This window comes from Haliotis rubra, unplaced genomic scaffold, assembly GCF_003918875.1.
Source record: "Haliotis rubra isolate DU_JTF1 unplaced genomic scaffold, ASM391887v1 Scf677, whole genome shotgun sequence".
Taxonomy (NCBI): Eukaryota; Metazoa; Mollusca; class Gastropoda; order Lepetellida; family Haliotidae; genus Haliotis; species Haliotis rubra.
Window position 1 is genome coordinate 541,497 of NW_025767387.1, and position 22,401 is coordinate 563,897.

Genomic DNA, 22,401 nt, shown 5'->3' on the forward strand with positions numbered 1-22,401 from the left:
GTTTGGCCATGCTTAGACGGGCACCAGTACCTCTACCATACCACTCACCACTTGAAGCAAACGTCTGACAAAGGGTTGAGGCTGCAGCCTTGCCTGACTCCTCCTCACCGGGAATTTGAAAGGCAACCGTTTACTTAACACGGTACTACTAACGTTAGTTATATAATAGGCTGACCAGGTTGATAACTTGACCAAACCCATGTTTGGTGTAGGGCCCCTGAACATGAAATCAGGATTTACCTGATCTAAACCTTCTCGATCCAAGCAAACAAATGCCATAGAATCCCCTTTGCTGCACATAATCAGCTACATCTGTAGAAGATGTATGTTGTCTGTTATTGATCTGTCCCCTGATAGAACATGTCTGATCAGGGTGTACAATCTCAGCAATTACTGATGACAACCGGTTTTGTGCCAACTTAGACAATATTTTATAATCTACATTTAACAGGCTGATAGGGCGTTTCTCCATTATGTAACAAATTGAGGAGTTTTGGGGGTCCTTACAAATGTCTTAGTTTTTTGAGAATTGCTAAGAGTGCCCAAATGTAATACAAATTTATGTAAATATGTAGTACTATATTCCGGACATAAAGGCCAAAACCCTTGAGGATAAAACTCCTTTACTTTGAACCTTATCCAAACCCGGGGCTTCTTGTTATTATCCATCAGCCGGAACCTCTTACTCATAGGGAAGGTAAACCCTAAGAAATTCCGAACAATAAAAATCATCAATTTCCTCACGGGTGTATAAATTTTCGTAAAACTCCATGCAATAGTTCCGAATGGAACCATTTTTGTCATAAGTTTCAGAACCATTCTCCAAGAATCGAATGGTTTTTATCTCCAATGCGTTTAAATTCAGACTGTAAAAATGTTTTGATGGTTTCTCATTATTTTCCCAAAACTTCCACTCTGGAGCGGATTGCACTTCCCTGTACCTTTCCATAATGGAAATCATATAGTTGTGATTTGATCGCTTTTAACTGTTCTGCATACTCGCCAGGCCTCTGGCCTTCTGCAGCTATCAGATCTCTGTATAGCCTTTGAAGCTAAAGTAAAATATTTCTTTTATTGGCAGCTAACTTTTCCAATAAGCCAATACAAAGTTTTAATTTGAGCCTTGAGGCTGATCCCAATCTGCAGGGAGACAAATCAGCCTGAACATTTAAAGATTCTAAAACTTTTTTTTAAATTCCAATATAAATGATTTCTCTTTAAGTAAGGAATTATTAAACATCCAATACACAGGTCCTACAGAGATACAATGAACAACCTCCAGATCTAGAACACAATAATCGTGATCAGAAATGGAACATGGTTGCACATCACAACTTTATAACCGGTTCTAAAGGAGCAGAGATACAAAAATCTATCTTGCCGACAGCTAACATTTCCACCTCGCCATGTTGTGATTTTTTATTTTAATGTAAAGCCCTAAAAGCAACAATTAATTTATATGAATTTGAAAAACGTTTCTTACCGGAGGAACAATGCTGGAGCTCTGGATCTAGTTCTTTCTCCGGTTCCAATTCTCTCATCCTCAAACACATGATTCCTCTGAATATTCTTGCCTTGAACTATCTCTGAGTAAGATCTTTGTGCTGCAGCACGGAGCACAGGCTGTGAATGTTTTGCCCTGTTACTGCATTACCGTTTGATTATGGCTGACCTCCTCACACTTTAGACACAAAGGAAAGGAGGTCGACCAGCCACTAATGAACAGCAAAGGGAAGTTGATAAGTCAGGCGCAGTTACATGAAGTAAATGGGAGATTTTTCGAATATCCTCATGTGAGCATTCCAAAATGACCTCGTCTGTCCCCAATACAATGTCCTTAGTTCTTTCATATTTTCCCCTCTCTTCATGGATGTTGGTCACCTTTCCATATGGCTGTAGTTGTCTGCTCAAGAACGTCACTCCATACTCTTCAGGCAACCAGTGTATCCTGACTGCCGATCTCACTCTGTTTACAAGGACAAGCTCCACATATAAACTCAGTGAAATTCTCTGGAAACACTTTGCATAGAGCTGTTCAGCAGCTTGGCTTGATTTGAGAATTACAAACAACTCGTATCCCTTGTCACGTTTGCTAATGCGCTCAACACATCCCATCCCTACAATGTCGTTGACAAACTCCATCACTCCAAGTCGGTTTGCACTAAACCTGTCCGCAGCCATGATGAAACTAAATTGGGGGAGTCTGAAGACAAGCACAAAGTCCAGCCTGCCCGTCGACCTAGACACAGAAAAAAAGTATTAATTCTCGAAATACTAGCCTGCAGATCCGACAAAATCTGTGCCAGGTAAGTATGCTTTTGCCTGGTCGGAGTTTTCATTTGCATCACCCTGGCTTCACCCCACTCGGGTGTATGGTAAACAACGCTTCACATATATTCTATGACAGGTTTCTTGTTCATACTGTTTAATGTACAGGACACTGCATTAGCACATTCACTTTATGAAAAAATATTACTGATAGAGAAAACCACACAGAACGGATTTATTTACATTTAAGCTGTCTAAACGCTCTCACCATGTCCGGGACGCAAGGAGACAACTTGACAATTCGAAAACACAACTGGCTCTCAATGGGATCCCATCTGAAATATATTTCAAGTCAGAGCTTGGAATGAAATAGATTCTTTGCTTAAGTATATAGCTTGAGACATACACATACAAGGTATAGAGTTTAAAAATACAGTTCGACAACCCATAAGCCAAAACAAAAGTTTTAATTTGAGCCTTAAGGCAATCCCAGTCCGAAAGAGACAAATCAGCCTGAACATGTAAAGATTCCCAAAACTTTTGAAATTCCAAGATAAATGATTTGTCTTTAAGTAGTGAATTATTAAATTTCCAAAACCCAGGTCCTACAGAGATACAATCAACAACCTCCAACTCCAGAACACAATAATCGTGATCAGAGATGGAACATGGTTGTACATCACAACTGTTAATAACCGGTACTAAAGGAGCAGAGATATAAAATTTATCTAGCCGACAACTAACATTTCCACCACGCCATGTTGTTATGACTTTATTTTTATGCAAAGCCCGAAAAGGGTCATTTAGTTTATATGAATTTAAAAAACGTTTCAAAATCGTTGCTCCCCCAGTACCACAATTTGGATTCCCCCCAACTTTATCTAAAGCGGTTGACAAAACAAAGTTAAAATCTCCCCCAAGAACAACAAGGCGACGAGTAACAAGATGATTTTCTAATGATAACAAGAAATCCCTTCTATCTGAATAATGATTAGGAGCGTAAATATTTATAAATCTAAAAGAATTGTTATCAATATCAATATCTAAAACCAAGAGCCTGCCATCAAAATCATAATGGAAATGAACAATTTTGTAATGTAATTTACCAGATAATAAAATGCCTACCCCACGTGCATTACCCGTACCAAAACTCCAGAAGGCTTTACATTCAAACAGTTTCTCCACAGTCTCTCCTTCTTTCACACAAGCAACATGACATTCTTGAATAAATAAAATATCCACATTCATTCGCTTCCACTCTTCACATAACACACGCCTTCTGGGCCCTCCCCTTATACCAGCACAATTTATAGTAGCTATCTTAAACATTGTAAAGTATATGACTATTTTGGTGTCTACACCAAACGTACAGAAAACGTAGTAACACATATACACATACAACTATACAACAGACGTACTGCAAAGAAGCAACAACTAAATAAATGTACAAGAGTATGATTACAATAGATACACACAAATATGTAAAATTGAATATGGGTACAATACTCACAACAATCAAGTCCCAGCCAAAGCTGTATATTATGAATCCATTGTTCTGTAACATAGTCCATGGGCGTGTCCGAATCATCATCACAAAAACAGCACACTTAGTTGTTAGCACAAATCTGAGTCCAAAGTCCAAGGGCATGTCCAATTCGTTATCTAGGTGAGATGACATAAAGACCAACTTATGTCACAGGACTTCCCATACCACTACTCCCAGAATCATCTGTGTCCACAGGATGGTTCTTCAGCTGCCACCCTGTTGCCGATCTCCTAGAGGCATCCTTCATGGCATCATGCACTATTTTCGCGGACTTATCAGGTTTCCTCACTGGCGAAGAGGGCCGTTTCCTGGTGTTTCCTGTCGTGGCTTCTGTGACTGTCACATCCATCTCCCCAGTACCTTCACCACCAGATTCATCCGGAGCCGTGACTGATGTTCCTTCTGCGCCACTGTCCACATGAACTGAGTCCGTGACTGTCACATCCATCTTCCCAGCACCATCACCAACAGGTTCATCAGGATCCATCACTGCTGTTCCTTCTGCGCCACTGTCCACAGGAACCGATTCCGTGGTGTTTGTGTTCTCCTGAGCGCCCTCACCAGACCAGTCCTTCGATTTACCCATTGCCTCATCAAGATCGGCCTGTATCTCTGTTGACTCATCCTCCTCCTCATCCATGTATGAATTATTTCCTCCAGGCGTCGTAGTAAGGGCCTGCGAGTAGGATTTCCGTAATGAAGGCTGAGGTAGAATACTAGTTTGTCCCTTACACTCCCGCCTCACATGACCAACCTCATGGCACTTTAAACACAGAGGTGGACGTCCAGCCATAGTGACAAGCAGAGGGAAGACACCATTTCTTGATGTTATGTTGACAAGATGGGGAATCCGAGCCACATCCTCCAAGCACGTTTCCAAGACGACTTCATGTGTCCCCAAAAGAACTCCGGAGTCAAAATCCTCCGTACTTGCTTCCTCTTTAATGGAAATAATTCTCCCAAACTCCGAAAAGAATCGTGCCAGATAGGCGTAGCCATATTCTTCCGGAAGCCAATGTACTCTTAGGGATGTCCGCACCTTGTTCACAAGAGAGAAATGAACACCAACACGTTCACTGAGATCTGCATAGGACACCTGGTGCATCTGTTCCGCCAGATCCACAGAATTAACAGTGGCAAACCATTCCGTGGCTTTGGCTCTTTTACACAGTCTCAAAACAGCTCCATGACCAAAAAGTTCCTCCACAAAAGAAAACAGACGGAATCTTGTGACGGAAAAACGATCCGAACCAGTAAGGTCCAACTTCACTACTCTCTTGCGGACATCAGGCGATGTCTCAGACTTCCAGGGTCCATTGACTGACTGAAGAATGGCAGACATGGTGGATGGGGGGAGTCCGAAAACACAAGGACAAAAGTCCTATGCCCGCCCGTAGACCTATATAAAAAAGCACACTCAATAAACACTCATATACTTCCAAGGATCACAAAAGCCTGTGCCAGGTAAGTATGCTTTTCCCTGGCCGCAGTTTTCATTTACATCATCCTGGCTTCAGCACATTCACTTTATGAAAAAAATACTGATGGAGAAAACCACACAGAACGGGGTTTATTTACATTTAAGCTGTATAAACGCTCTCCTCATGTCCGGAACGCAGGGGAGACAACTTGACAGTCAAAACACAACTGGCTCTCAATGGGATCCCATCTGAAATATATTCAAGTCAGAGTTGAATGAAATAGATTCTTTGCTTAAGTATATAGCTTGACACATACACATTCAAGGTATAGAGCTTGAAAACCTCCCTGGAAAAACAATCATCTGAAAGTGACTTTGAAGGGGGAAAAGTTTTGAAGTAAAATTTCTATTTTTGGTTTGTTTTTAAAGGGGAGAGCGCGAACGCAGTCCCCCACACTTATAAATTGCGCACCCGAGTCGTCCACATTTGGGACGATCGCAGGGGTCAACCCAACCAAGCCGATGTGCAATGGAAAGGTCTCGCCCGGGCCCACAGCCTTGCGGATCACTGTAAAGCCTGTGCCAGGTAAGTATGCTTTTCCCTGGCCGCAGTTTTCATTTACATCATCCTGGCTTCACCCCACTCGGGTGTCTGTTAAACAACGCTTCACATATATTCCATGACAGGTTTCTTGTTCATACTGTTTAATGTACAGGACACTACATTAGCACATTCACTTTATGAAAAAAATACTGATGGAGAAAACCACACAGAACGGGGTTTATTTACATTTAAGCTGTATAAACGCTCTCCTCATGTCCGGAACGCAGGGGAGACAACTTGACAGTCAAAACACAACTGGCTCTCAATGGGATCCCATCTGAAATATATTCAAGTCAGAGTTGAATGAAATAGATTCTTTTGCTTAAGTATATAGCTTGACACATACACATTCAAGGTATAGAGCTTGAAAACCTCCCTGGAAAAACAATCATCTGAAAGTGACTTTGAAGGGGGAAAAGTTTTGAAGTAAAATTTCTATTTTTGGTTTGTTTTTAAAGGGGAGAGCGCGAACGCAGTCCCCCACACTTATAAATTGCGCACCCGAGTCGTCCACATTTGGGACGATCGCAGGGGTCAACCAAGCCGATGTGCAATGGAAAGGTCTCGCCCCGGGCCCACAGCCTTGCGGATCACTGTAAAGCCTGTGCCAGGTAAGTATGCTTTTCCCTGGCCGCAGTTTTCATTTACATCATCCTGGCTTCACCCCACTCGGGTGTCTGTTAAACAACGCTTCACATATATTCCATGACAGGTTTCTTGTTCATACTGTTTAATGTACAGGACACTACATTAGCACATTCACTTTATGAAAAAAATACTGATGGAGAAAACCACACAGAACGGGGTTTATTTACATTTAAGCTGTATAAACGCTCTCCTCATGTCCGGAACGCAGGGGAGACAACTTGACAGTCAAAACACAACTGGCTCTCAATGGGATCCCATCTGAAATATATTCAAGTCAGAGTTGAATGAAATAGATTCTTTTGCTTAAGTATATAGCTTGACACATACACATTCAAGGTATAGAGCTTGAAAACCTCCCTGGAAAAACAATCATCTGAAAGTGACTTTGAAGGGGAAAAGTTTTGAAGTAAAATTTCTATTTTGGTTTGTTTTAAAGGGGAGAGCGCGAACGCAGTCCCCACACTTATAAATTGCGCACCCGAGTCGTCCACATTTGGGACGATCGCAGGGGTCAACCAAGCCGATGTGCAATGGAAAGGTCTCGCCCGGGCCCACAGCCTTGCGGATCACTGTAAAGCCTGTGCCAGGTAAGTATGCTTTTCCCTGGCCGCAGTTTTCATTTACATCATCCTGGCTTCACCCCACTCGGGTGTCTGTTAAACAACGCTTCACATATATTCCATGACAGGTTTCTTGTTCATACTGTTTAATGTACAGGACACTACATTAGCACATTCACTTTATGAAAAAATACTGATGGAGAAAACCACACAGAACGGGGTTTATTTACATTTAAGCTGTATAAACGCTCTCCTCATGTCCGGAACGCAGGGGAGACAACTTGACAGTCAAAACACAACTGGCTCTCAATGGGATCCCATCTGAAATATATTCAAGTCAGAGTTGAATGAAATAGATTCTTTTGCTTAAGTATATAGCTTGACACATACACATTCAAGGTATAGAGCTTGAAAACCTCCCTGGAAAAACAATCATCTGAAAGTGACTTTGAAGGGGGAAAAGTTTTGAAGTAAAATTTCTATTTTTGGTTTGTTTTTAAAGGGGAGAGCGCGAACGCAGTCCCCCACACTTATAAATTGCGCACCCGAGTCGTCCACATTTGGGACGATCGCAGGGTCAACCAAGCCGATGTGCAATGGAAAGGTCTCGCCCGGGCCCACAGCCTTGCGGATCACTGTAAAGCCTGTGCCAGGTAAGTATGCTTTTCCCTGGCCGCAGTTTTCATTTACATCATCCTGGCTTCACCCCACTCGGGTGTCTGTTAAACAACGCTTCACATATATTCCATGACAGGTTTCTTGTTCATACTGTTTAATGTACAGGACACTACATTAGCACATTCACTTTATGAAAAAAATACTGATGGAGAAAACCACACAGAACGGGGTTTATTTACATTTAAGCTGTATAAACGCTCTCCTCATGTCCGGAACGCAGGGGAGACAACTTGACAGTCAAAACACAACTGGCTCTCAATGGGATCCCATCTGAAATATATTCAAGTCAGAGTTGAATGAAATAGATTCTTTTGCTTAAGTATATAGCTTGACACATACACATTCAAGGTATAGAGCTTGAAAACCTCCCTGGAAAAACAATCATCTGAAAGTGACTTTGAAGGGGGAAAAGTTTTGAAGTAAAATTTCTATTTTTGGTTTGTTTTAAAGGGAGAGCGCGAACGCAGTCCCCACACTTATAAATTGCGCACCCGAGTCGTCCACATTTGGGACGATCGCAGGGTCAACCAAGCCGATGTGCAATGGAAAGGTCTCGCCCCGGGCCCACAGCCTTGCGGATCACTGTAAAGCCTGTGCCAGGTAAGTATGCTTTTCCCTGGCCGCAGTTTTCATTTACATCATCCTGGCTTCACCCCACTCGGGTGTCTGTTAAACAACGCTTCACATATATTCCATGACAGGTTTCTTGTTCATACTGTTTAATGTACAGGACACTACATTAGCACATTCACTTTATGAAAAAATACTGATGGAGAAAACCACACAGAACGGGGTTTATTTACATTTAAGCTGTATAAACGCTCTCCTCATGTCCGGAACGCAGGGGAGACAACTTGACAGTCAAAACACAACTGGCTCTCAATGGGATCCCATCTGAAATATATTCAAGTCAGAGTTGAATGAAATAGATTCTTTTGCTTAAGTATATAGCTTGACACATACACATTCAAGGTATAGAGCTTGAAAACCTCCCTGGAAAAACAATCATCTGAAAGTGACTTTGAAGGGGGAAAAGTTTTGAAGTAAAATTTCTATTTTTGGTTTGTTTTTAAAGGGGAGAGCGCGAACGCAGTCCCCCACACTTATAAATTGCGCACCCGAGTCGTCCACATTTGGGACGATCGCAGGGGTCAACCAAGCCGATGTGCAATGGAAAGGTCTCGCCCCGGGCCCACAGCCTTGCGGATCACTGTAAAGCCTGTGCCAGGTAAGTATGCTTTTCCCTGGCCGCAGTTTTCATTTACATCATCCTGGCTTCACCCCACTCGGGTGTCTGTTAAACAACGCTTCACATATATTCCATGACAGGTTTCTTGTTCATACTGTTTAATGTACAGGACACTACATTAGCACATTCACTTTATGAAAAAATACTGATGGAGAAAACCACACAGAACGGGGTTTATTTACATTTAAGCTGTATAAACGCTCTCCTCATGTCCGGAACGCAGGGGAGACAACTTGACAGTCAAAACACAACTGGCTCTCAATGGGATCCCATCTGAAATATATTCAAGTCAGAGTTGAATGAAATAGATTCTTTTGCTTAAGTATATAGCTTGACACATACACATTCAAGGTATAGAGCTTGAAAACCTCCCTGGAAAAACAATCATCTGAAAGTGACTTTGAAGGGGGAAAAGTTTTGAAGTAAAATTTCTATTTTTGGTTTGTTTTTAAAGGGGAGAGCGCGAACGCAGTCCCCCACACTTATAAATTGCGCACCCGAGTCGTCCACATTTGGGACGATCGCAGGGGTCAACCAAGCCGATGTGCAATGGAAAGGTCTCGCCCCGGGCCCACAGCCTTGCGGATCACTGTAAAGCCTGTGCCAGGTAAGTATGCTTTTCCCTGGCCGCAGTTTTCATTTACATCATCCTGGCTTCACCCCACTCGGGTGTCTGTTAAACAACGCTTCACATATATTCCATGACAGGTTTCTTGTTCATACTGTTTAATGTACAGGACACTACATTAGCACATTCACTTTATGAAAAAATACTGATGGAGAAAACCACACAGAACGGGGTTTATTTACATTTAAGCTGTATAAACGCTCTCCTCATGTCCGGAACGCAGGGGAGACAACTTGACAGTCAAAACACAACTGGCTCTCAATGGGATCCCATCTGAAATATATTCAAGTCAGAGTTGAATGAAATAGATTCTTTTGCTTAAGTATATAGCTTGACACATACACATTCAAGGTATAGAGCTTGAAAACCTCCCTGGAAAAACAATCATCTGAAAGTGACTTTGAAGGGGAAAAGTTTTGAAGTAAAATTTCTATTTTGGTTTGTTTTAAAGGGGAGAGCGCGAACGCAGTCCCCACACTTATAAATTGCGCACCCGAGTCGTCCACATTTGGGACGATCGCAGGGGTCAACCAAGCCGATGTGCAATGGAAAGGTCTCGCCCGGGCCCACAGCCTTGCGGATCACTGTAAAGCCTGTGCCAGGTAAGTATGCTTTCCCTGGCCGCAGTTTTCATTTACATCATCCTGGCTTCACCCCACTCGGGTGTCTGTTAAACAACGCTTCACATATATTCCATGACAGGTTTCTTGTTCATACTGTTTAATGTACAGGACACTACATTAGCACATTCACTTTATGAAAAAATACTGATGGAGAAAACCACACAGAACGGGGTTTATTTACATTTAAGCTGTATAAACGCTCTCCTCATGTCCGGAACGCAGGGGAGACAACTTGACAGTCAAAACACAACTGGCTCTCAATGGGATCCCATCTGAAATATATTCAAGTCAGAGTTGAATGAAATAGATTCTTTGCTTAAGTATATAGCTTGACACATACACATTCAAGGTATAGAGCTTGAAAACCTCCCTGGAAAAACAATCATCTGAAAGTGACTTTGAAGGGGGAAAAGTTTTGAAGTAAAATTTCTATTTTTGGTTTGTTTTTAAAGGGGAGAGCGCGAACGCAGTCCCCCACACTTATAAATTGCGCACCCGAGTCGTCCACATTTGGGACGATCGCAGGGGTCAACCAAGCCGATGTGCAATGGAAAGGTCTCGCCCCGGGCCCACAGCCTTGCGGATCACTGTAAAGCCTGTGCCAGGTAAGTATGCTTTTCCCTGGCCGCAGTTTTCATTTACATCATCCTGGCTTCACCCCACTCGGGTGTCTGTTAAACAACGCTTCACATATATTCCATGACAGGTTTCTTGTTCATACTGTTTAATGTACAGGACACTACATTAGCACATTCACTTTATGAAAAAATACTGATGGAGAAAACCACACAGAACGGGGTTTATTTACATTTAAGCTGTATAAACGCTCTCCTCATGTCCGGAACGCAGGGGAGACAACTTGACAGTCAAAACACAACTGGCTCTCAATGGGATCCCATCTGAAATATATTCAAGTCAGAGTTGAATGAAATAGATTCTTTTGCTTAAGTATATAGCTTGACACATACACATTCAAGGTATAGAGCTTGAAAACCTCCCTGGAAAAACAATCATCTGAAAGTGACTTTGAAGGGGGAAAAGTTTTGAAGTAAAATTTCTATTTTTGGTTTGTTTTTAAAGGGGAGAGCGCGAACGCAGTCCCCCACACTTATAAATTGCGCACCCGAGTCGTCCACATTTGGGACGATCGCAGGGGTCAACCAAGCCGATGTGCAATGGAAAGGTCTCGCCCGGGCCCACAGCCTTGCGGATCACTGTAAAGCCTGTGCCAGGTAAGTATGCTTTTCCCTGGCCGCAGTTTTCATTTACATCATCCTGGCTTCACCCCACTCGGGTGTCTGTTAAACAACGCTTCACATATATTCCATGACAGGTTTCTTGTTCATACTGTTTAATGTACAGGACACTACATTAGCACATTCACTTTATGAAAAAATACTGATGGAGAAAACCACACAGAACGGGGTTTATTTACATTTAAGCTGTATAAACGCTCTCCTCATGTCCGGAACGCAGGGGAGACAACTTGACAGTCAAAACACAACTGGCTCTCAATGGGATCCCATCTGAAATATATTCAAGTCAGAGTTGAATGAAATAGATTCTTTTGCTTAAGTATATAGCTTGACACATACACATTCAAGGTATAGAGCTTGAAAACCTCCCTGGAAAAACAATCATCTGAAAGTGACTTTGAGAGGGAAAAGTTTGGAAGTAAAATTTCTATTTTTGGTTTGTTTTAAAAGGGAGAGCGCGAACGCAGTCCCCACACTTATAAATTGCGCACCCGAGTCGTCCACATTTGGGACGATCGCAGGGAGTCAACCAAGCCGATGTGCAATGGAAAGGTCTCGCCCCGGGCCCACAGCCTTGCGGATCACTGTAAAGCCTGTGCCAGGTAAGTATGCTTTCCCTGGCCGCAGTTTTCATTTACATCATCCTGGCTTCACCCCACTCGGGTGTCTGTTAAACAACGCTTCACATATATTTCATGACAGGTTTCTTGTTCATACTGTTTAATGTACAGGACACTACATTAGCACATTCACTTTATGAAAAAATACTGATGGAGAAAACCACACAGAACGGGGTTTATTTACATTTAAGCTGTATAAACGCTCTCCTCATGTCCGGGACGCAGGGGAGACAACTTGACAGTCAAAACACAACTGGCTCTCAATGGGATCCCATCTGAAATATATTCAAGTCAGAGTTGAATGAAATAGATTCTTTTGCTTAAGTATATAGCTTGACACATACACATTCAAGGTATAGAGCTTGAAAACCTCCCTGGAAAAACAATCATCTGAAAGTGACTTTGAGAGGGGAAAAGTTTTGAAGTAAAATTTCTATTTTTGGTTTGTTTTTAAAGGGGAGAGCGCGAACGCAGTCCCCACACTTATAAATTGCGCACCCGAGTCGTCCACATTTGGGACGATCGCAGGGGTCAACCAAGCCGATGTGCAATGGAAAGGTCTCGCCCCGGGCCCACAGCCTTGCGGATCACTGTAAAGCCTGTGCCAGGTAAGTATGCTTTTCCCTGGCCGCAGTTTTCATTTACATCATCCTGGCTTCACCCCACTCGGGTGTCTGTTAAACAACGCTTCACATATATTTCATGACAGGTTTCTTGTTCATACTGTTTAATGTACAGGACACTACATTAGCACATTCACTTTATGAAAAAATACTGATAGAGAAAACCACACAGAACGGGGTTTATTTACATTTAAGCTGTATAAACGCTCTCCTCATGTCCGGGACGCAGGGGAGACAACTTGACAGTCAAAACACAACTGGCTCTCAATGGGATCCCATCTGAAATATATTCAAGTCAGAGTTGAATGAAATAGATTCTTTTGCTTAAGTATATAGCTTGACACATACACATTCAAGGTATAGAGCTTGAAAACCTCCCTGGAAAAACAATCATCTGAAAGTGACTTTGAGAGGGAAAAGTTTGGAAGTAAAATTTCTATTTTTGGTTTGTTTTAAAGGGGAGAGCGCGAACGCAGTCCCCACACTTATAAATTGCGCACCCGAGTCGTCCACATTTGGGACGATCGCAGGGGTCAACCAAGCCGATGTGCAATGGAAAGGTCTCGCCCCGGGCCCACAGCCTTGCGGATCACTGTAAAGCCTGTGCCAGGTAAGTATGCTTTCCCTGGCCGCAGTTTTCATTTACATCATCCTGGCTTCACCCCACTCGGGTGTCTGTTAAACAACGCTTCACATATATTTCATGACAGGTTTCTTGTTCATACTGTTTAATGTACAGGACACTACATTAGCACATTCACTTTATGAAAAAATACTGATAGAGAAAACCACACAGAACGGGGTTTATTTACATTTAAGCTGTATAAACGCTCTCCTCATGTCCGGGACGCAGGGGAGACAACTTGACAGTCAAAACACAACTGGCTCTCAATGGGATCCCATCTGAAATATATTCAAGTCAGAGTTGAATGAAATAGATTCTTTTGCTTAAGTATATAGCTTGACACATACACATTCAAGGTATAGAGCTTGAAAACCTCCCTGGAAAAACAATCATCTGAAAGTGACTTTGAGAGGGAAAAGTTTGGAATAAAATTTCTATTTTTGGTTTGTTTTTAAAGGGAGAGCGCGAACGCAGTCCCCACACTTATAAATTGCGCACCCGAGTCGTCCACATTTGGGACGATCGCAGGGGTCAACCAAGCCGATGTGCAATGGAAAGGTCTCGCCCCGGGCCCACAGCCTTGCGGATCACTGTAAAGCCTGTGCCAGGTAAGTATGCTTTTCCCTGGCCGCAGTTTTCATTTACATCATCCTGGCTTCACCCCACTCGGGTGTCTGTTAAACAACGCTTCACATATATTTCATGACAGGTTTCTTGTTCATACTGTTTAATGTACAGGACACTACATTAGCACATTCACTTTATGAAAAAATACTGATAGAGAAAACCACACAGAACGGGGTTTATTTACATTTAAGCTGTATAAACGCTCTCCTCATGTCCGGGACGCAGGGGAGACAACTTGACAGTCAAAACACAACTGGCTCTCAATGGGATCCCATCTGAAATATATTCAAGTCAGAGTTGAATGAAATAGATTCTTTTGCTTAAGTATATAGCTTGACACATACACATTCAAGGTATAGAGCTTGAAAACCTCCCTGGAAAAACAATCATCTGAAAGTGACTTTGAGAGGGGAAAAGTTTGGAAGTAAAATTTCTATTTTGGTTTGTTTTAAAGGGGAGAGCGCGAACGCAGTCCCCACACTTATAAATTGCGCACCCGAGTCGTCCACATTTGGGACGATCGCAGGGGTCAACCAAGCCGATGTGCAATGGAAAGGTCTCGCCCCGGGCCCACAGCCTTGCGGATCACTGTAAAGCCTGTGCCAGGTAAGTATGCTTTTCCCTGGCCGCAGTTTTCATTTACATCATCCTGGCTTCACCCCACTCGGGTGTCTGTTAAACAACGCTTCACATATATTTCATGACAGGTTTCTTGTTCATACTGTTTAATGTACAGGACACTACATTAGCACATTCACTTTATGAAAAAATACTGATAGAAAACCACACAGAACGGGGTTTATTTACATTTAAGCTGTATAAACGCTCTCCTCATGTCCGGGACGCAGGGGAGACAACTTGACAGTCAAAACACAACTGGCTCTCAATGGGATCCCATCTGAAATATATTCAAGTCAGAGTTGAATGAAATAGATTCTTTTGCTTAAGTATATAGCTTGACACATACACATTCAAGGTATAGAGCTTGAAAACCTCCCTGGAAAAACAATCATCTGAAAGTGACTTTGAGAGGGGAAAAGTTTGGAAGTAAAATTTCTATTTTTGGTTTGTTTTAAAGGGAGAGCGCGAACGCAGTCCCCACACTTATAAATTGCGCACCCGAGTCGTCCACATTTGGGACGATCGCAGGGTCAACCAAGCCGATGTGCAATGGAAAGGTCTCGCCCCGGGCCCACAGCCTTGCGGATCACTGTAAAGCCTGTGCCAGGTAAGTATGCTTTTCCCTGGCCGCAGTTTTCATTTACATCATCCTGGCTTCACCCCACTCGGGTGTCTGTTAAACAACGCTTCACATATATTTCATGACAGGTTTCTTGTTCATACTGTTTAATGTACAGGACACTACATTAGCACATTCACTTTATGAAAAAATACTGATAGAGAAAACCACACAGAACGGGGTTTATTTACATTTAAGCTGTATAAACGCTCTCCTCATGTCCGGGACGCAGGGGAGACAACTTGACAGTCAAAACACAACTGGCTCTCAATGGGATCCCATCTGAAATATATTCAAGTCAGAGTTGAATGAAATAGATTCTTTGCTTAAGTATATAGCTTGACACATACACATTCAAGGTATAGAGCTTGAAAACCTCCCTGGAAAAACAATCATCTGAAAGTGACTTTGAGAGGGGAAAAGTTTGGAAGTAAAATTTCTATTTTTGGTTTGTTTTAAAGGGAGAGCGCGAACGCAGTCCCCACACTTATAAATTGCGCACCCGAGTCGTCCACATTTGGGACGATCGCAGGGGTCAACCAAGCCGATGTGCAATGGAAAGGTCTCGCCCCGGGCCCACAGCCTTGCGGATCACTGTAAAGCCTGTGCCAGGTAAGTATGCTTTCCCTGGCCGCAGTTTTCATTTACATCATCCTGGCTTCACCCCACTCGGGTGTCTGTTAAACAACGCTTCACATATATTTCATGACAGGTTTCTTGTTCATACTGTTTAATGTACAGGACACTACATTAGCACATTCACTTTATGAAAAAAATACTGATAGAGAAAACCACACAGAACGGGGTTTATTTACATTTAAGCTGTATAAACGCTCTCCTCATGTCCGGGACGCAGGGGAGACAACTTGACAGTCAAAACACAACTGGCTCTCAATGGGATCCCATCTGAAATATATTCAAGTCAGAGTTGAATGAAATAGATTCTTTTGCTTAAGTATATAGCTTGACACATACACATTCAAGGTATAGAGCTTGAAAACCTCCCTGGAAAAACAATCATCTGAAAGTGACTTTGAGAGGGAAAAGTTTGGAAGTAAAATTTCTATTTTTGGTTTGTTTTTAAAGGGGAGAGCGCGAACGCAGTCCCCCACACTTATAAATTGCGCACCCGAGTCGTCCACATTTGGGACGATCGCAGGGGTCAACCAAGCCGATGTGCAATGGAAAGGTCTCGCCCCGGGCCCACAGCCTTGCGGATCACTGTAAAGCCTGTGCCAGGTAAGTATGCTTTTCCCTGGCCGCAGTTTTCATTTACATCATCCTGGCTTCACCCCACTCGGGTGTCTGTTAAACAACGCTTCACATATATTTCATGACAGGTTTCTTGTTCATACTGTTTAATGTACAGGACACTACATTAGCACATTCACTTTATGAAAAAAATACTGATAGAGAAAACCACACAGAACGGGGTTTATTTACATTTAAGCTGTATAAACGCTCTCCTCATGTCCGGGACGCAGGGGAGACAACTTGACAGTCAAAACACAACTGGCTCTCAATGGGATCCCATCTGAAATATATTCAAGTCAGAGTTGAATGAAATAGATTCTTTTGCTTAAGTATATAGCTTGACACATACACATTCAAGGTATAGAGCTTGAAAACCTCCCTGGAAAAACAATCATCTGAAAGTGACTTTGAGAGGGGAAAAGTTTGGAAGTAAAATTTCTATTTTTGGTTTGTTTTTAAAGGGAGAGCGCGAACGCAGTCCCCACACTTATAAATTGCGCACCCGAGTCGTCCACATTTGGGACGATCGCGGGGTCAACCAAGCCGATGTGCAATGGAAAGGTCTCGCCCGGGCCCACAGCCTTGCGGATCACTGTAAAGCCTGTGCCAGGTAAGTATGCTTTTCCCTGGCCGCAGTTTTCATTTACATCATCCTGGCTTCACCCCACTCGGGTGTCTGTTAAACAACGCTTCACATATATTTCATGACAGGTTTCTTGTTCATACTGTTTAATGTACAGGACACTACATTAGCACATTCACTTTATGAAAAAAATACTGATAGAGAAAACCACACAGAACGGGGTTTATTTACATTTAAGCTGTATAAACGCTCTCCTCATGTCCGGGACGCAGGGGAGACAACTTGACAGTCAAAACACAACTGGCTCTCAATGGGATCCCATCTGAAATATATTCAAGTCAGAGTTGAATGAAATAGATTCTTTTGCTTAAGTATATAGCTTGACACATACACATTCAAGGTATAGAGCTTGAAAACCTCCCTGGAAAAACAATCATCTGAAAGTGACTTTGAGAGGGGAAAAGTTTGGAAGTAAAATTTCTATTTTTGGTTTGTTTTTAAAGGGAGAGCGCGAACGCAGTCCCCACACTTATAAATTGCGCACCCGAGTCGTCCACATTTGGGACGATCGCAGGGGTCAACCAAGCCGATGTGCAATGGAAAGGTCTCGCCCGGGCCCACAGCCTTGCGGATCACTGTAAAGCCTGTGCCAGGTAAGTATGCTTTTCCCTGGCCGCAGTTTTCATTTACATCATCCTGGCTTCACCCCACTCGGGTGTCTGTTAAACAACGCTTCACATATATTTCATGACAGGTTTCTTGTTCATACTGTTTAATGTACAGGACACTACATTAGCACATTCACTTTATGAAAAAATACTGATAGAGAAAACCACACAGAACGGGGTTTATTTACATTTAAGCTGTATAAACGCTCTCCTCATGTCCGGGACGCAGGGGAGACAACTTGACAGTCAAAACACAACTGGCTCTCAATGGGATCCCATCTGAAATATATTCAAGTCAGAGTTGAATGAAATAGATTCTTTTGCTTAAGTATATAGCTTGACACATACACATTCAAGGTATAGAGCTTGAAAACCTCCCTGGAAAAACAATCATCTGAAAGTGACTTTGAGGGGAAAAGTTTGGAAGTAAAATTTCTATTTTTGGTTTGTTTTAAAGGGGAGAGCGCGAACGCAGTCCCCACACTTATAAATTGCGCACCCGAGTCGTCCACATTTGGGACGATCGCAGGGGTCAACCAAGCCGATGTGCAATGGAAAGGTCTCGCCCCGGGCCCACAGCCTTGCGGATCACTGTAAAGCCTGTGCCAGGTAAGTATGCTTTTCCCTGGCCGCAGTTTTCATTTACATCATCCTGGCTTCACCCCACTCGGGTGTCTGTTAAACAACGCTTCACATATATTTCATGACAGGTTTCTTGTTCATACTGTTTAATGTACAGGACACTACATTAGCACATTCACTTTATGAAAAAAATACTGATAGAGAAAACCACACAGAACGGGGTTTATTTACATTTAAGCTGTATAAACGCTCTCCTCATGTCCGGGACGCAGGGGAGACAACTTGACAGTCAAAACACAACTGGCTCTCAATGGGATCCCATCTGAAATATATTCAAGTCAGAGTTGAATGAAATAGATTCTTTTGCTTAAGTATATAGCTTGACACATACACATTCAAGGTATAGAGCTTGAAAACCTCCCTGGAAAAACAATCATCTGAAAGTGACTTTGAGAGGGGAAAAGTTTGGAAGTAAAATTTCTATTTTTGGTTTGTTTTTAAAGGGGAGAGCGCGAACGCAGTCCCCCACACTTATAAATTGCGCACCCGAGTCGTCCACATTTGGGACGATCGCAGGGGTCAACCAAGCCGATGTGCAATGGAAAGGTCTCGCCCCGGGCCCACAGCCTTGCGGATCACTGTAAAGCCTGTGCCAGGTAAGTATGCTTTTCCCTGGCCGCAGTTTTCATTTACATCATCCTGGCTTCACCCCACTCGGGTGTCTGTTAAACAACGCTTCACATATATTTCATGACAGGTTTCTTGTTCATACTGTTTAATGTACAGGACACTACATTAGCACATTCACTTTATGAAAAAAATACTGATAGAGAAAACCACACAGAACGGGGTTTATTTACATTTAAGCTGTATAAACGCTCTCCTCATGTCCGGGACGCAGGGGAGACAACTTGACAGTCAAAACACAACTGGCTCTCAATGGGATCCCATCTGAAATATATTCAAGTCAGAGTTGAATGAAATAGATTCTTTTGCTTAAGTATATAGCTTGACACATACACATTCAAGGTATAGAGCTTGAAAACCTCCCTGGAAAAACAATCATCTGAAAGTGACTTTGAGGGGAAAAGTTTGGAAGTAAAATTTCTATTTTTGGTTTGTTTTTAAAGGGAGAGCGCGAACGCAGTCCCCACACTTATAAATTGCGCACCCGAGTCGTCCACATTTGGGACGATCGCAGGGGTCAACCAAGCCGATGTGCAATGGAAAGGTCTCGCCCGGGCCCACAGCCTTGCGGATCACTGTAAAGCCTGTGCCAGGTAAGTATGCTTTTCCCTGGCCGCAGTTTTCATTTACATCATCCTGGCTTCACCCCACTCGGGTGTCTGTTAAACAACGCTTCACATATATTTCATGACAGGTTTCTTGTTCATACTGTTTAATGTACAGGACACTACATTAGCACATTCACTTTATGAAAAAAATACTGATAGAGAAAACCACACAGAACGGGGTTTATTTACATTTAAGCTGTATAAACGCTCTCCTCATGTCCGGGACGCAGGGGAGACAACTTGACAGTCAAAACACAACTGGCTCTCAATGGGATCCCATCTGAAATATATTCAAGTCAGAGTTGAATGAAATAGATTCTTTTGCTTAAGTATATAGCTTGACACATACACATTCAAGGTATAGAGCTTGAAAACCTCCCTGGAAAAACAATCATCTGAAAGTGACTTTGAGAGGGGAAAAGTTTGGAAGTAAAATTTCTATTTTTGGTTTGTTTTTAAAGGGAGAGCGCGAACGCAGTCCCCACACTTATAAATTGCGCACCCGAGTCGTCCACATTTGGGACGATCGCAGGGGTCAACCAAGCCGATGTGCAATGGAAAGGTCTCGCCCGGGCCCACAGCCTTGCGGATCACTGTAAAGCCTGTGCCAGGTAAGTATGCTTTTCCCTGGCCGCAGTTTTCATTTACATCATCCTGGCTTCACCCCACTCGGGTGTCTGTTAAACAACGCTTCACATATATTTCATGACAGGTTTCTTGTTCATACTGTTTAATGTACAGGACACTACATTAGCACATTCACTTTATGAAAAAATACTGATAGAGAAAACCACACAGAACGGGGTTTATTTACATTTAAGCTGTATAAACGCTCTCCTCATGTCCGGGACGCAGGGGAGACAACTTGACAGTCAAAACACAACTGGCTCTCAATGGGATCCCATCTGAAATATATTCAAGTCAGAGTTGAATGAAATAGATTCTTTTGCTTAAGTATATAGCTTGACACATACACATTCAAGGTATAGAGCTTGAAAACCTCCCTGGAAAAACAATCATCTGAAAGTGACTTTGAGAGGGGAAAAGTTTGGAAGTAAAATTTCTATTTTGGTTTGTTTTAAAGGGGAGAGCGCGAACGCAGTCCCCACACTTATAAATTGCGCACCCGAGTCGTCCACATTTGGGACGATCGCAGGGTCAACCAAGCCGATGTGCAATGGAAAGGTCTCGCCCGGGCCCACAGCCTTGCGGATCACTGTAAAGCCTGTGCCAGGTAAGTATGCTTTTCCCTGGCCGCAGTTTTCATTTACATCATCCTGGCTTCACCCCACTCGGGTGTCTGTTAAACAACGCTTCACATATATTTCATGACAGGTTTCTTGTTCATACTGTTTAATGTACAGGACACTACATTAGCACATTCACTTTATGAAAAAAATACTGATAGAGAAAACCACACAGAACGGGGTTTATTTACATTTAAGCTGTATAAACGCTCTCCTCATGTCCGGGACGCAGGGGAGACAACTTGACAGTCAAAACACAACTGGCTCTCAATGGGATCCCATCTGAAATATATTCAAGTCAGAGTTGAATGAAATAGATTCTTTTGCTTAAGTATATAGCTTGACACATACACATTCAAGGTATAGAGCTTGAAAACCTCCCTGGAAAAACAATCATCTGAAAGTGACTTTGAGAGGGGAAAAGTTTGGAAGTAAAATTTCTATTTTTGGTTTGTTTTTAAGGGAGAGCGCGAACGCAGTCCCCACACTTATAAATTGCGCACCCGAGTCGTCCACATTTGGGACGATCGCAGGGGTCAACCAAGCCGATGTGCAATGGAAAGGTCTCGCCCCGGGCCCACAGCCTTGCGGATCACTGTAAAGCCTGTGCCAGGTAAGTATGCTTTTCCCTGGCCGCAGTTTTCATTTACATCATCCTGGCTTCACCCCACTCGGGTGTCTGTTAAACAACGCTTCACATATATTTCATGACAGGTTTCTTGTTCATACTGTTTAATGTACAGGACACTACATTAGCACATTCACTTTATGAAAAAATACTGATAGAGAAAACCACACAGAACGGGGTTTATTTACATTTAAGCTGTATAAACGCTCTCCTCATGTCCGGGACGCAGGGGAGACAACTTGACAGTCAAAACACAACTGGCTCTCAATGGGATCCCATCTGAAATATATTCAAGTCAGAGTTGAATGAAATAGATTCTTTTGCTTAAGTATATAGCTTGACACATACACATTCAAGGTATAGAGCTTGAAAACCTCCCTGGAAAAACAATCATCTGAAAGTGACTTTGAGAGGGGAAAAGTTTGGAAGTAAAATTTCTATTTTTGGTTTGTTTTAAAGGGGAGAGCGCGAACGCAGTCCCCACACTTATAAATTGCGCACCCGAGTCGTCCACATTTGGGACGATCGCAGGGGTCAACCAAGCCGATGTGCAATGGAAAGGTCTCGCCCCGGGCCCACAGCCTTGCGGATCACTGTAAAGCCTGTGCCAGGTAAGTATGCTTTTCCCTGGCCGCAGTTTTCATTTACATCATCCTGGCTTCACCCCACTCGGGTGTCTGTTAAACAACGCTTCACATATATTTCATGACAGGTTTCTTGTTCATACTGTTTAATGTACAGGACACTACATTAGCACATTCACTTTATGAAAAAATACTGATAGAGAAAACCACACAGAACGGGGTTTATTTACATTTAAGCTGTATAAACGCTCTCCTCATGTCCGGGACGCAGGGGAGACAACTTGACAGTCAAAACACAACTGGCTCTCAATGGGATCCCATCTGAAATATATTCAAGTCAGAGTT

At 42.7% G+C, this 22,401-nt stretch overlaps 27 non-coding genes across 27 annotated transcripts; all 27 read right to left on the bottom strand.

The window, feature by feature from the left end:
- Positions 1-5,660: 5,660 nt before the first annotated feature.
- Positions 5,661-5,828, bottom strand: LOC124257887. Its single transcript, XR_006893416.1, has one exon. It is a non-coding gene; the product is annotated as a U1 spliceosomal RNA (small nuclear RNA).
- Positions 5,829-6,293: 465 nt separating this feature from the next.
- Positions 6,294-6,457, bottom strand: LOC124257864. The gene has a single exon (XR_006893393.1). It is a non-coding gene; the product is annotated as a U1 spliceosomal RNA (small nuclear RNA).
- Positions 6,458-6,920: 463 nt separating this feature from the next.
- LOC124257944 lies at positions 6,921-7,081 on the bottom strand. The gene has a single exon (XR_006893465.1). It is a non-coding gene; the product is annotated as a U1 spliceosomal RNA (small nuclear RNA).
- A 464-nt stretch (positions 7,082-7,545) lies between these two features.
- Positions 7,546-7,707, bottom strand: LOC124257883. The gene has a single exon (XR_006893412.1). It is a non-coding gene; the product is annotated as a U1 spliceosomal RNA (small nuclear RNA).
- A 464-nt stretch (positions 7,708-8,171) lies between these two features.
- Positions 8,172-8,332, bottom strand: LOC124257891. The gene has a single exon (XR_006893419.1). It is a non-coding gene; the product is annotated as a U1 spliceosomal RNA (small nuclear RNA).
- Positions 8,333-8,796: 464 nt separating this feature from the next.
- LOC124257910 lies at positions 8,797-8,960 on the bottom strand. Its single transcript, XR_006893433.1, has one exon. It is a non-coding gene; the product is annotated as a U1 spliceosomal RNA (small nuclear RNA).
- Positions 8,961-9,424: 464 nt separating this feature from the next.
- On the bottom strand, positions 9,425-9,588 carry LOC124257922. Its single transcript, XR_006893444.1, has one exon. It is a non-coding gene; the product is annotated as a U1 spliceosomal RNA (small nuclear RNA).
- Positions 9,589-10,050: 462 nt separating this feature from the next.
- Positions 10,051-10,211, bottom strand: LOC124257946. Its single transcript, XR_006893467.1, has one exon. It is a non-coding gene; the product is annotated as a U1 spliceosomal RNA (small nuclear RNA).
- Positions 10,212-10,673: 462 nt separating this feature from the next.
- LOC124257933 lies at positions 10,674-10,837 on the bottom strand. The gene has a single exon (XR_006893455.1). It is a non-coding gene; the product is annotated as a U1 spliceosomal RNA (small nuclear RNA).
- Positions 10,838-11,301: 464 nt separating this feature from the next.
- LOC124257907 lies at positions 11,302-11,464 on the bottom strand. Its single transcript, XR_006893430.1, has one exon. It is a non-coding gene; the product is annotated as a U1 spliceosomal RNA (small nuclear RNA).
- Positions 11,465-11,927: 463 nt separating this feature from the next.
- On the bottom strand, positions 11,928-12,090 carry LOC124257893. Its single transcript, XR_006893421.1, has one exon. It is a non-coding gene; the product is annotated as a U1 spliceosomal RNA (small nuclear RNA).
- Positions 12,091-12,554: 464 nt separating this feature from the next.
- On the bottom strand, positions 12,555-12,716 carry LOC124257917. Its single transcript, XR_006893440.1, has one exon. It is a non-coding gene; the product is annotated as a U1 spliceosomal RNA (small nuclear RNA).
- A 463-nt stretch (positions 12,717-13,179) lies between these two features.
- LOC124257918 lies at positions 13,180-13,341 on the bottom strand. Its single transcript, XR_006893441.1, has one exon. It is a non-coding gene; the product is annotated as a U1 spliceosomal RNA (small nuclear RNA).
- Positions 13,342-13,802: 461 nt separating this feature from the next.
- Positions 13,803-13,964, bottom strand: LOC124257949. The gene has a single exon (XR_006893470.1). It is a non-coding gene; the product is annotated as a U1 spliceosomal RNA (small nuclear RNA).
- A 463-nt stretch (positions 13,965-14,427) lies between these two features.
- Positions 14,428-14,589, bottom strand: LOC124257919. Its single transcript, XR_006893442.1, has one exon. It is a non-coding gene; the product is annotated as a U1 spliceosomal RNA (small nuclear RNA).
- Positions 14,590-15,050: 461 nt separating this feature from the next.
- LOC124257892 lies at positions 15,051-15,211 on the bottom strand. The gene has a single exon (XR_006893420.1). It is a non-coding gene; the product is annotated as a U1 spliceosomal RNA (small nuclear RNA).
- A 462-nt stretch (positions 15,212-15,673) lies between these two features.
- LOC124257950 lies at positions 15,674-15,835 on the bottom strand. Its single transcript, XR_006893471.1, has one exon. It is a non-coding gene; the product is annotated as a U1 spliceosomal RNA (small nuclear RNA).
- Positions 15,836-16,298: 463 nt separating this feature from the next.
- Positions 16,299-16,462, bottom strand: LOC124257945. The gene has a single exon (XR_006893466.1). It is a non-coding gene; the product is annotated as a U1 spliceosomal RNA (small nuclear RNA).
- Positions 16,463-16,927: 465 nt separating this feature from the next.
- LOC124257888 lies at positions 16,928-17,087 on the bottom strand. The gene has a single exon (XR_006893417.1). It is a non-coding gene; the product is annotated as a U1 spliceosomal RNA (small nuclear RNA).
- A 465-nt stretch (positions 17,088-17,552) lies between these two features.
- LOC124257877 lies at positions 17,553-17,713 on the bottom strand. Its single transcript, XR_006893406.1, has one exon. It is a non-coding gene; the product is annotated as a U1 spliceosomal RNA (small nuclear RNA).
- A 462-nt stretch (positions 17,714-18,175) lies between these two features.
- LOC124257920 lies at positions 18,176-18,337 on the bottom strand. Its single transcript, XR_006893443.1, has one exon. It is a non-coding gene; the product is annotated as a U1 spliceosomal RNA (small nuclear RNA).
- A 465-nt stretch (positions 18,338-18,802) lies between these two features.
- On the bottom strand, positions 18,803-18,966 carry LOC124257870. The gene has a single exon (XR_006893400.1). It is a non-coding gene; the product is annotated as a U1 spliceosomal RNA (small nuclear RNA).
- Positions 18,967-19,429: 463 nt separating this feature from the next.
- Positions 19,430-19,590, bottom strand: LOC124257878. Its single transcript, XR_006893407.1, has one exon. It is a non-coding gene; the product is annotated as a U1 spliceosomal RNA (small nuclear RNA).
- Positions 19,591-20,055: 465 nt separating this feature from the next.
- On the bottom strand, positions 20,056-20,216 carry LOC124257879. Its single transcript, XR_006893408.1, has one exon. It is a non-coding gene; the product is annotated as a U1 spliceosomal RNA (small nuclear RNA).
- A 463-nt stretch (positions 20,217-20,679) lies between these two features.
- LOC124257890 lies at positions 20,680-20,839 on the bottom strand. The gene has a single exon (XR_006893418.1). It is a non-coding gene; the product is annotated as a U1 spliceosomal RNA (small nuclear RNA).
- A 464-nt stretch (positions 20,840-21,303) lies between these two features.
- Positions 21,304-21,465, bottom strand: LOC124257865. Its single transcript, XR_006893394.1, has one exon. It is a non-coding gene; the product is annotated as a U1 spliceosomal RNA (small nuclear RNA).
- A 464-nt stretch (positions 21,466-21,929) lies between these two features.
- Positions 21,930-22,091, bottom strand: LOC124257923. Its single transcript, XR_006893445.1, has one exon. It is a non-coding gene; the product is annotated as a U1 spliceosomal RNA (small nuclear RNA).
- Positions 22,092-22,401: the final 310 nt, after the last annotated feature.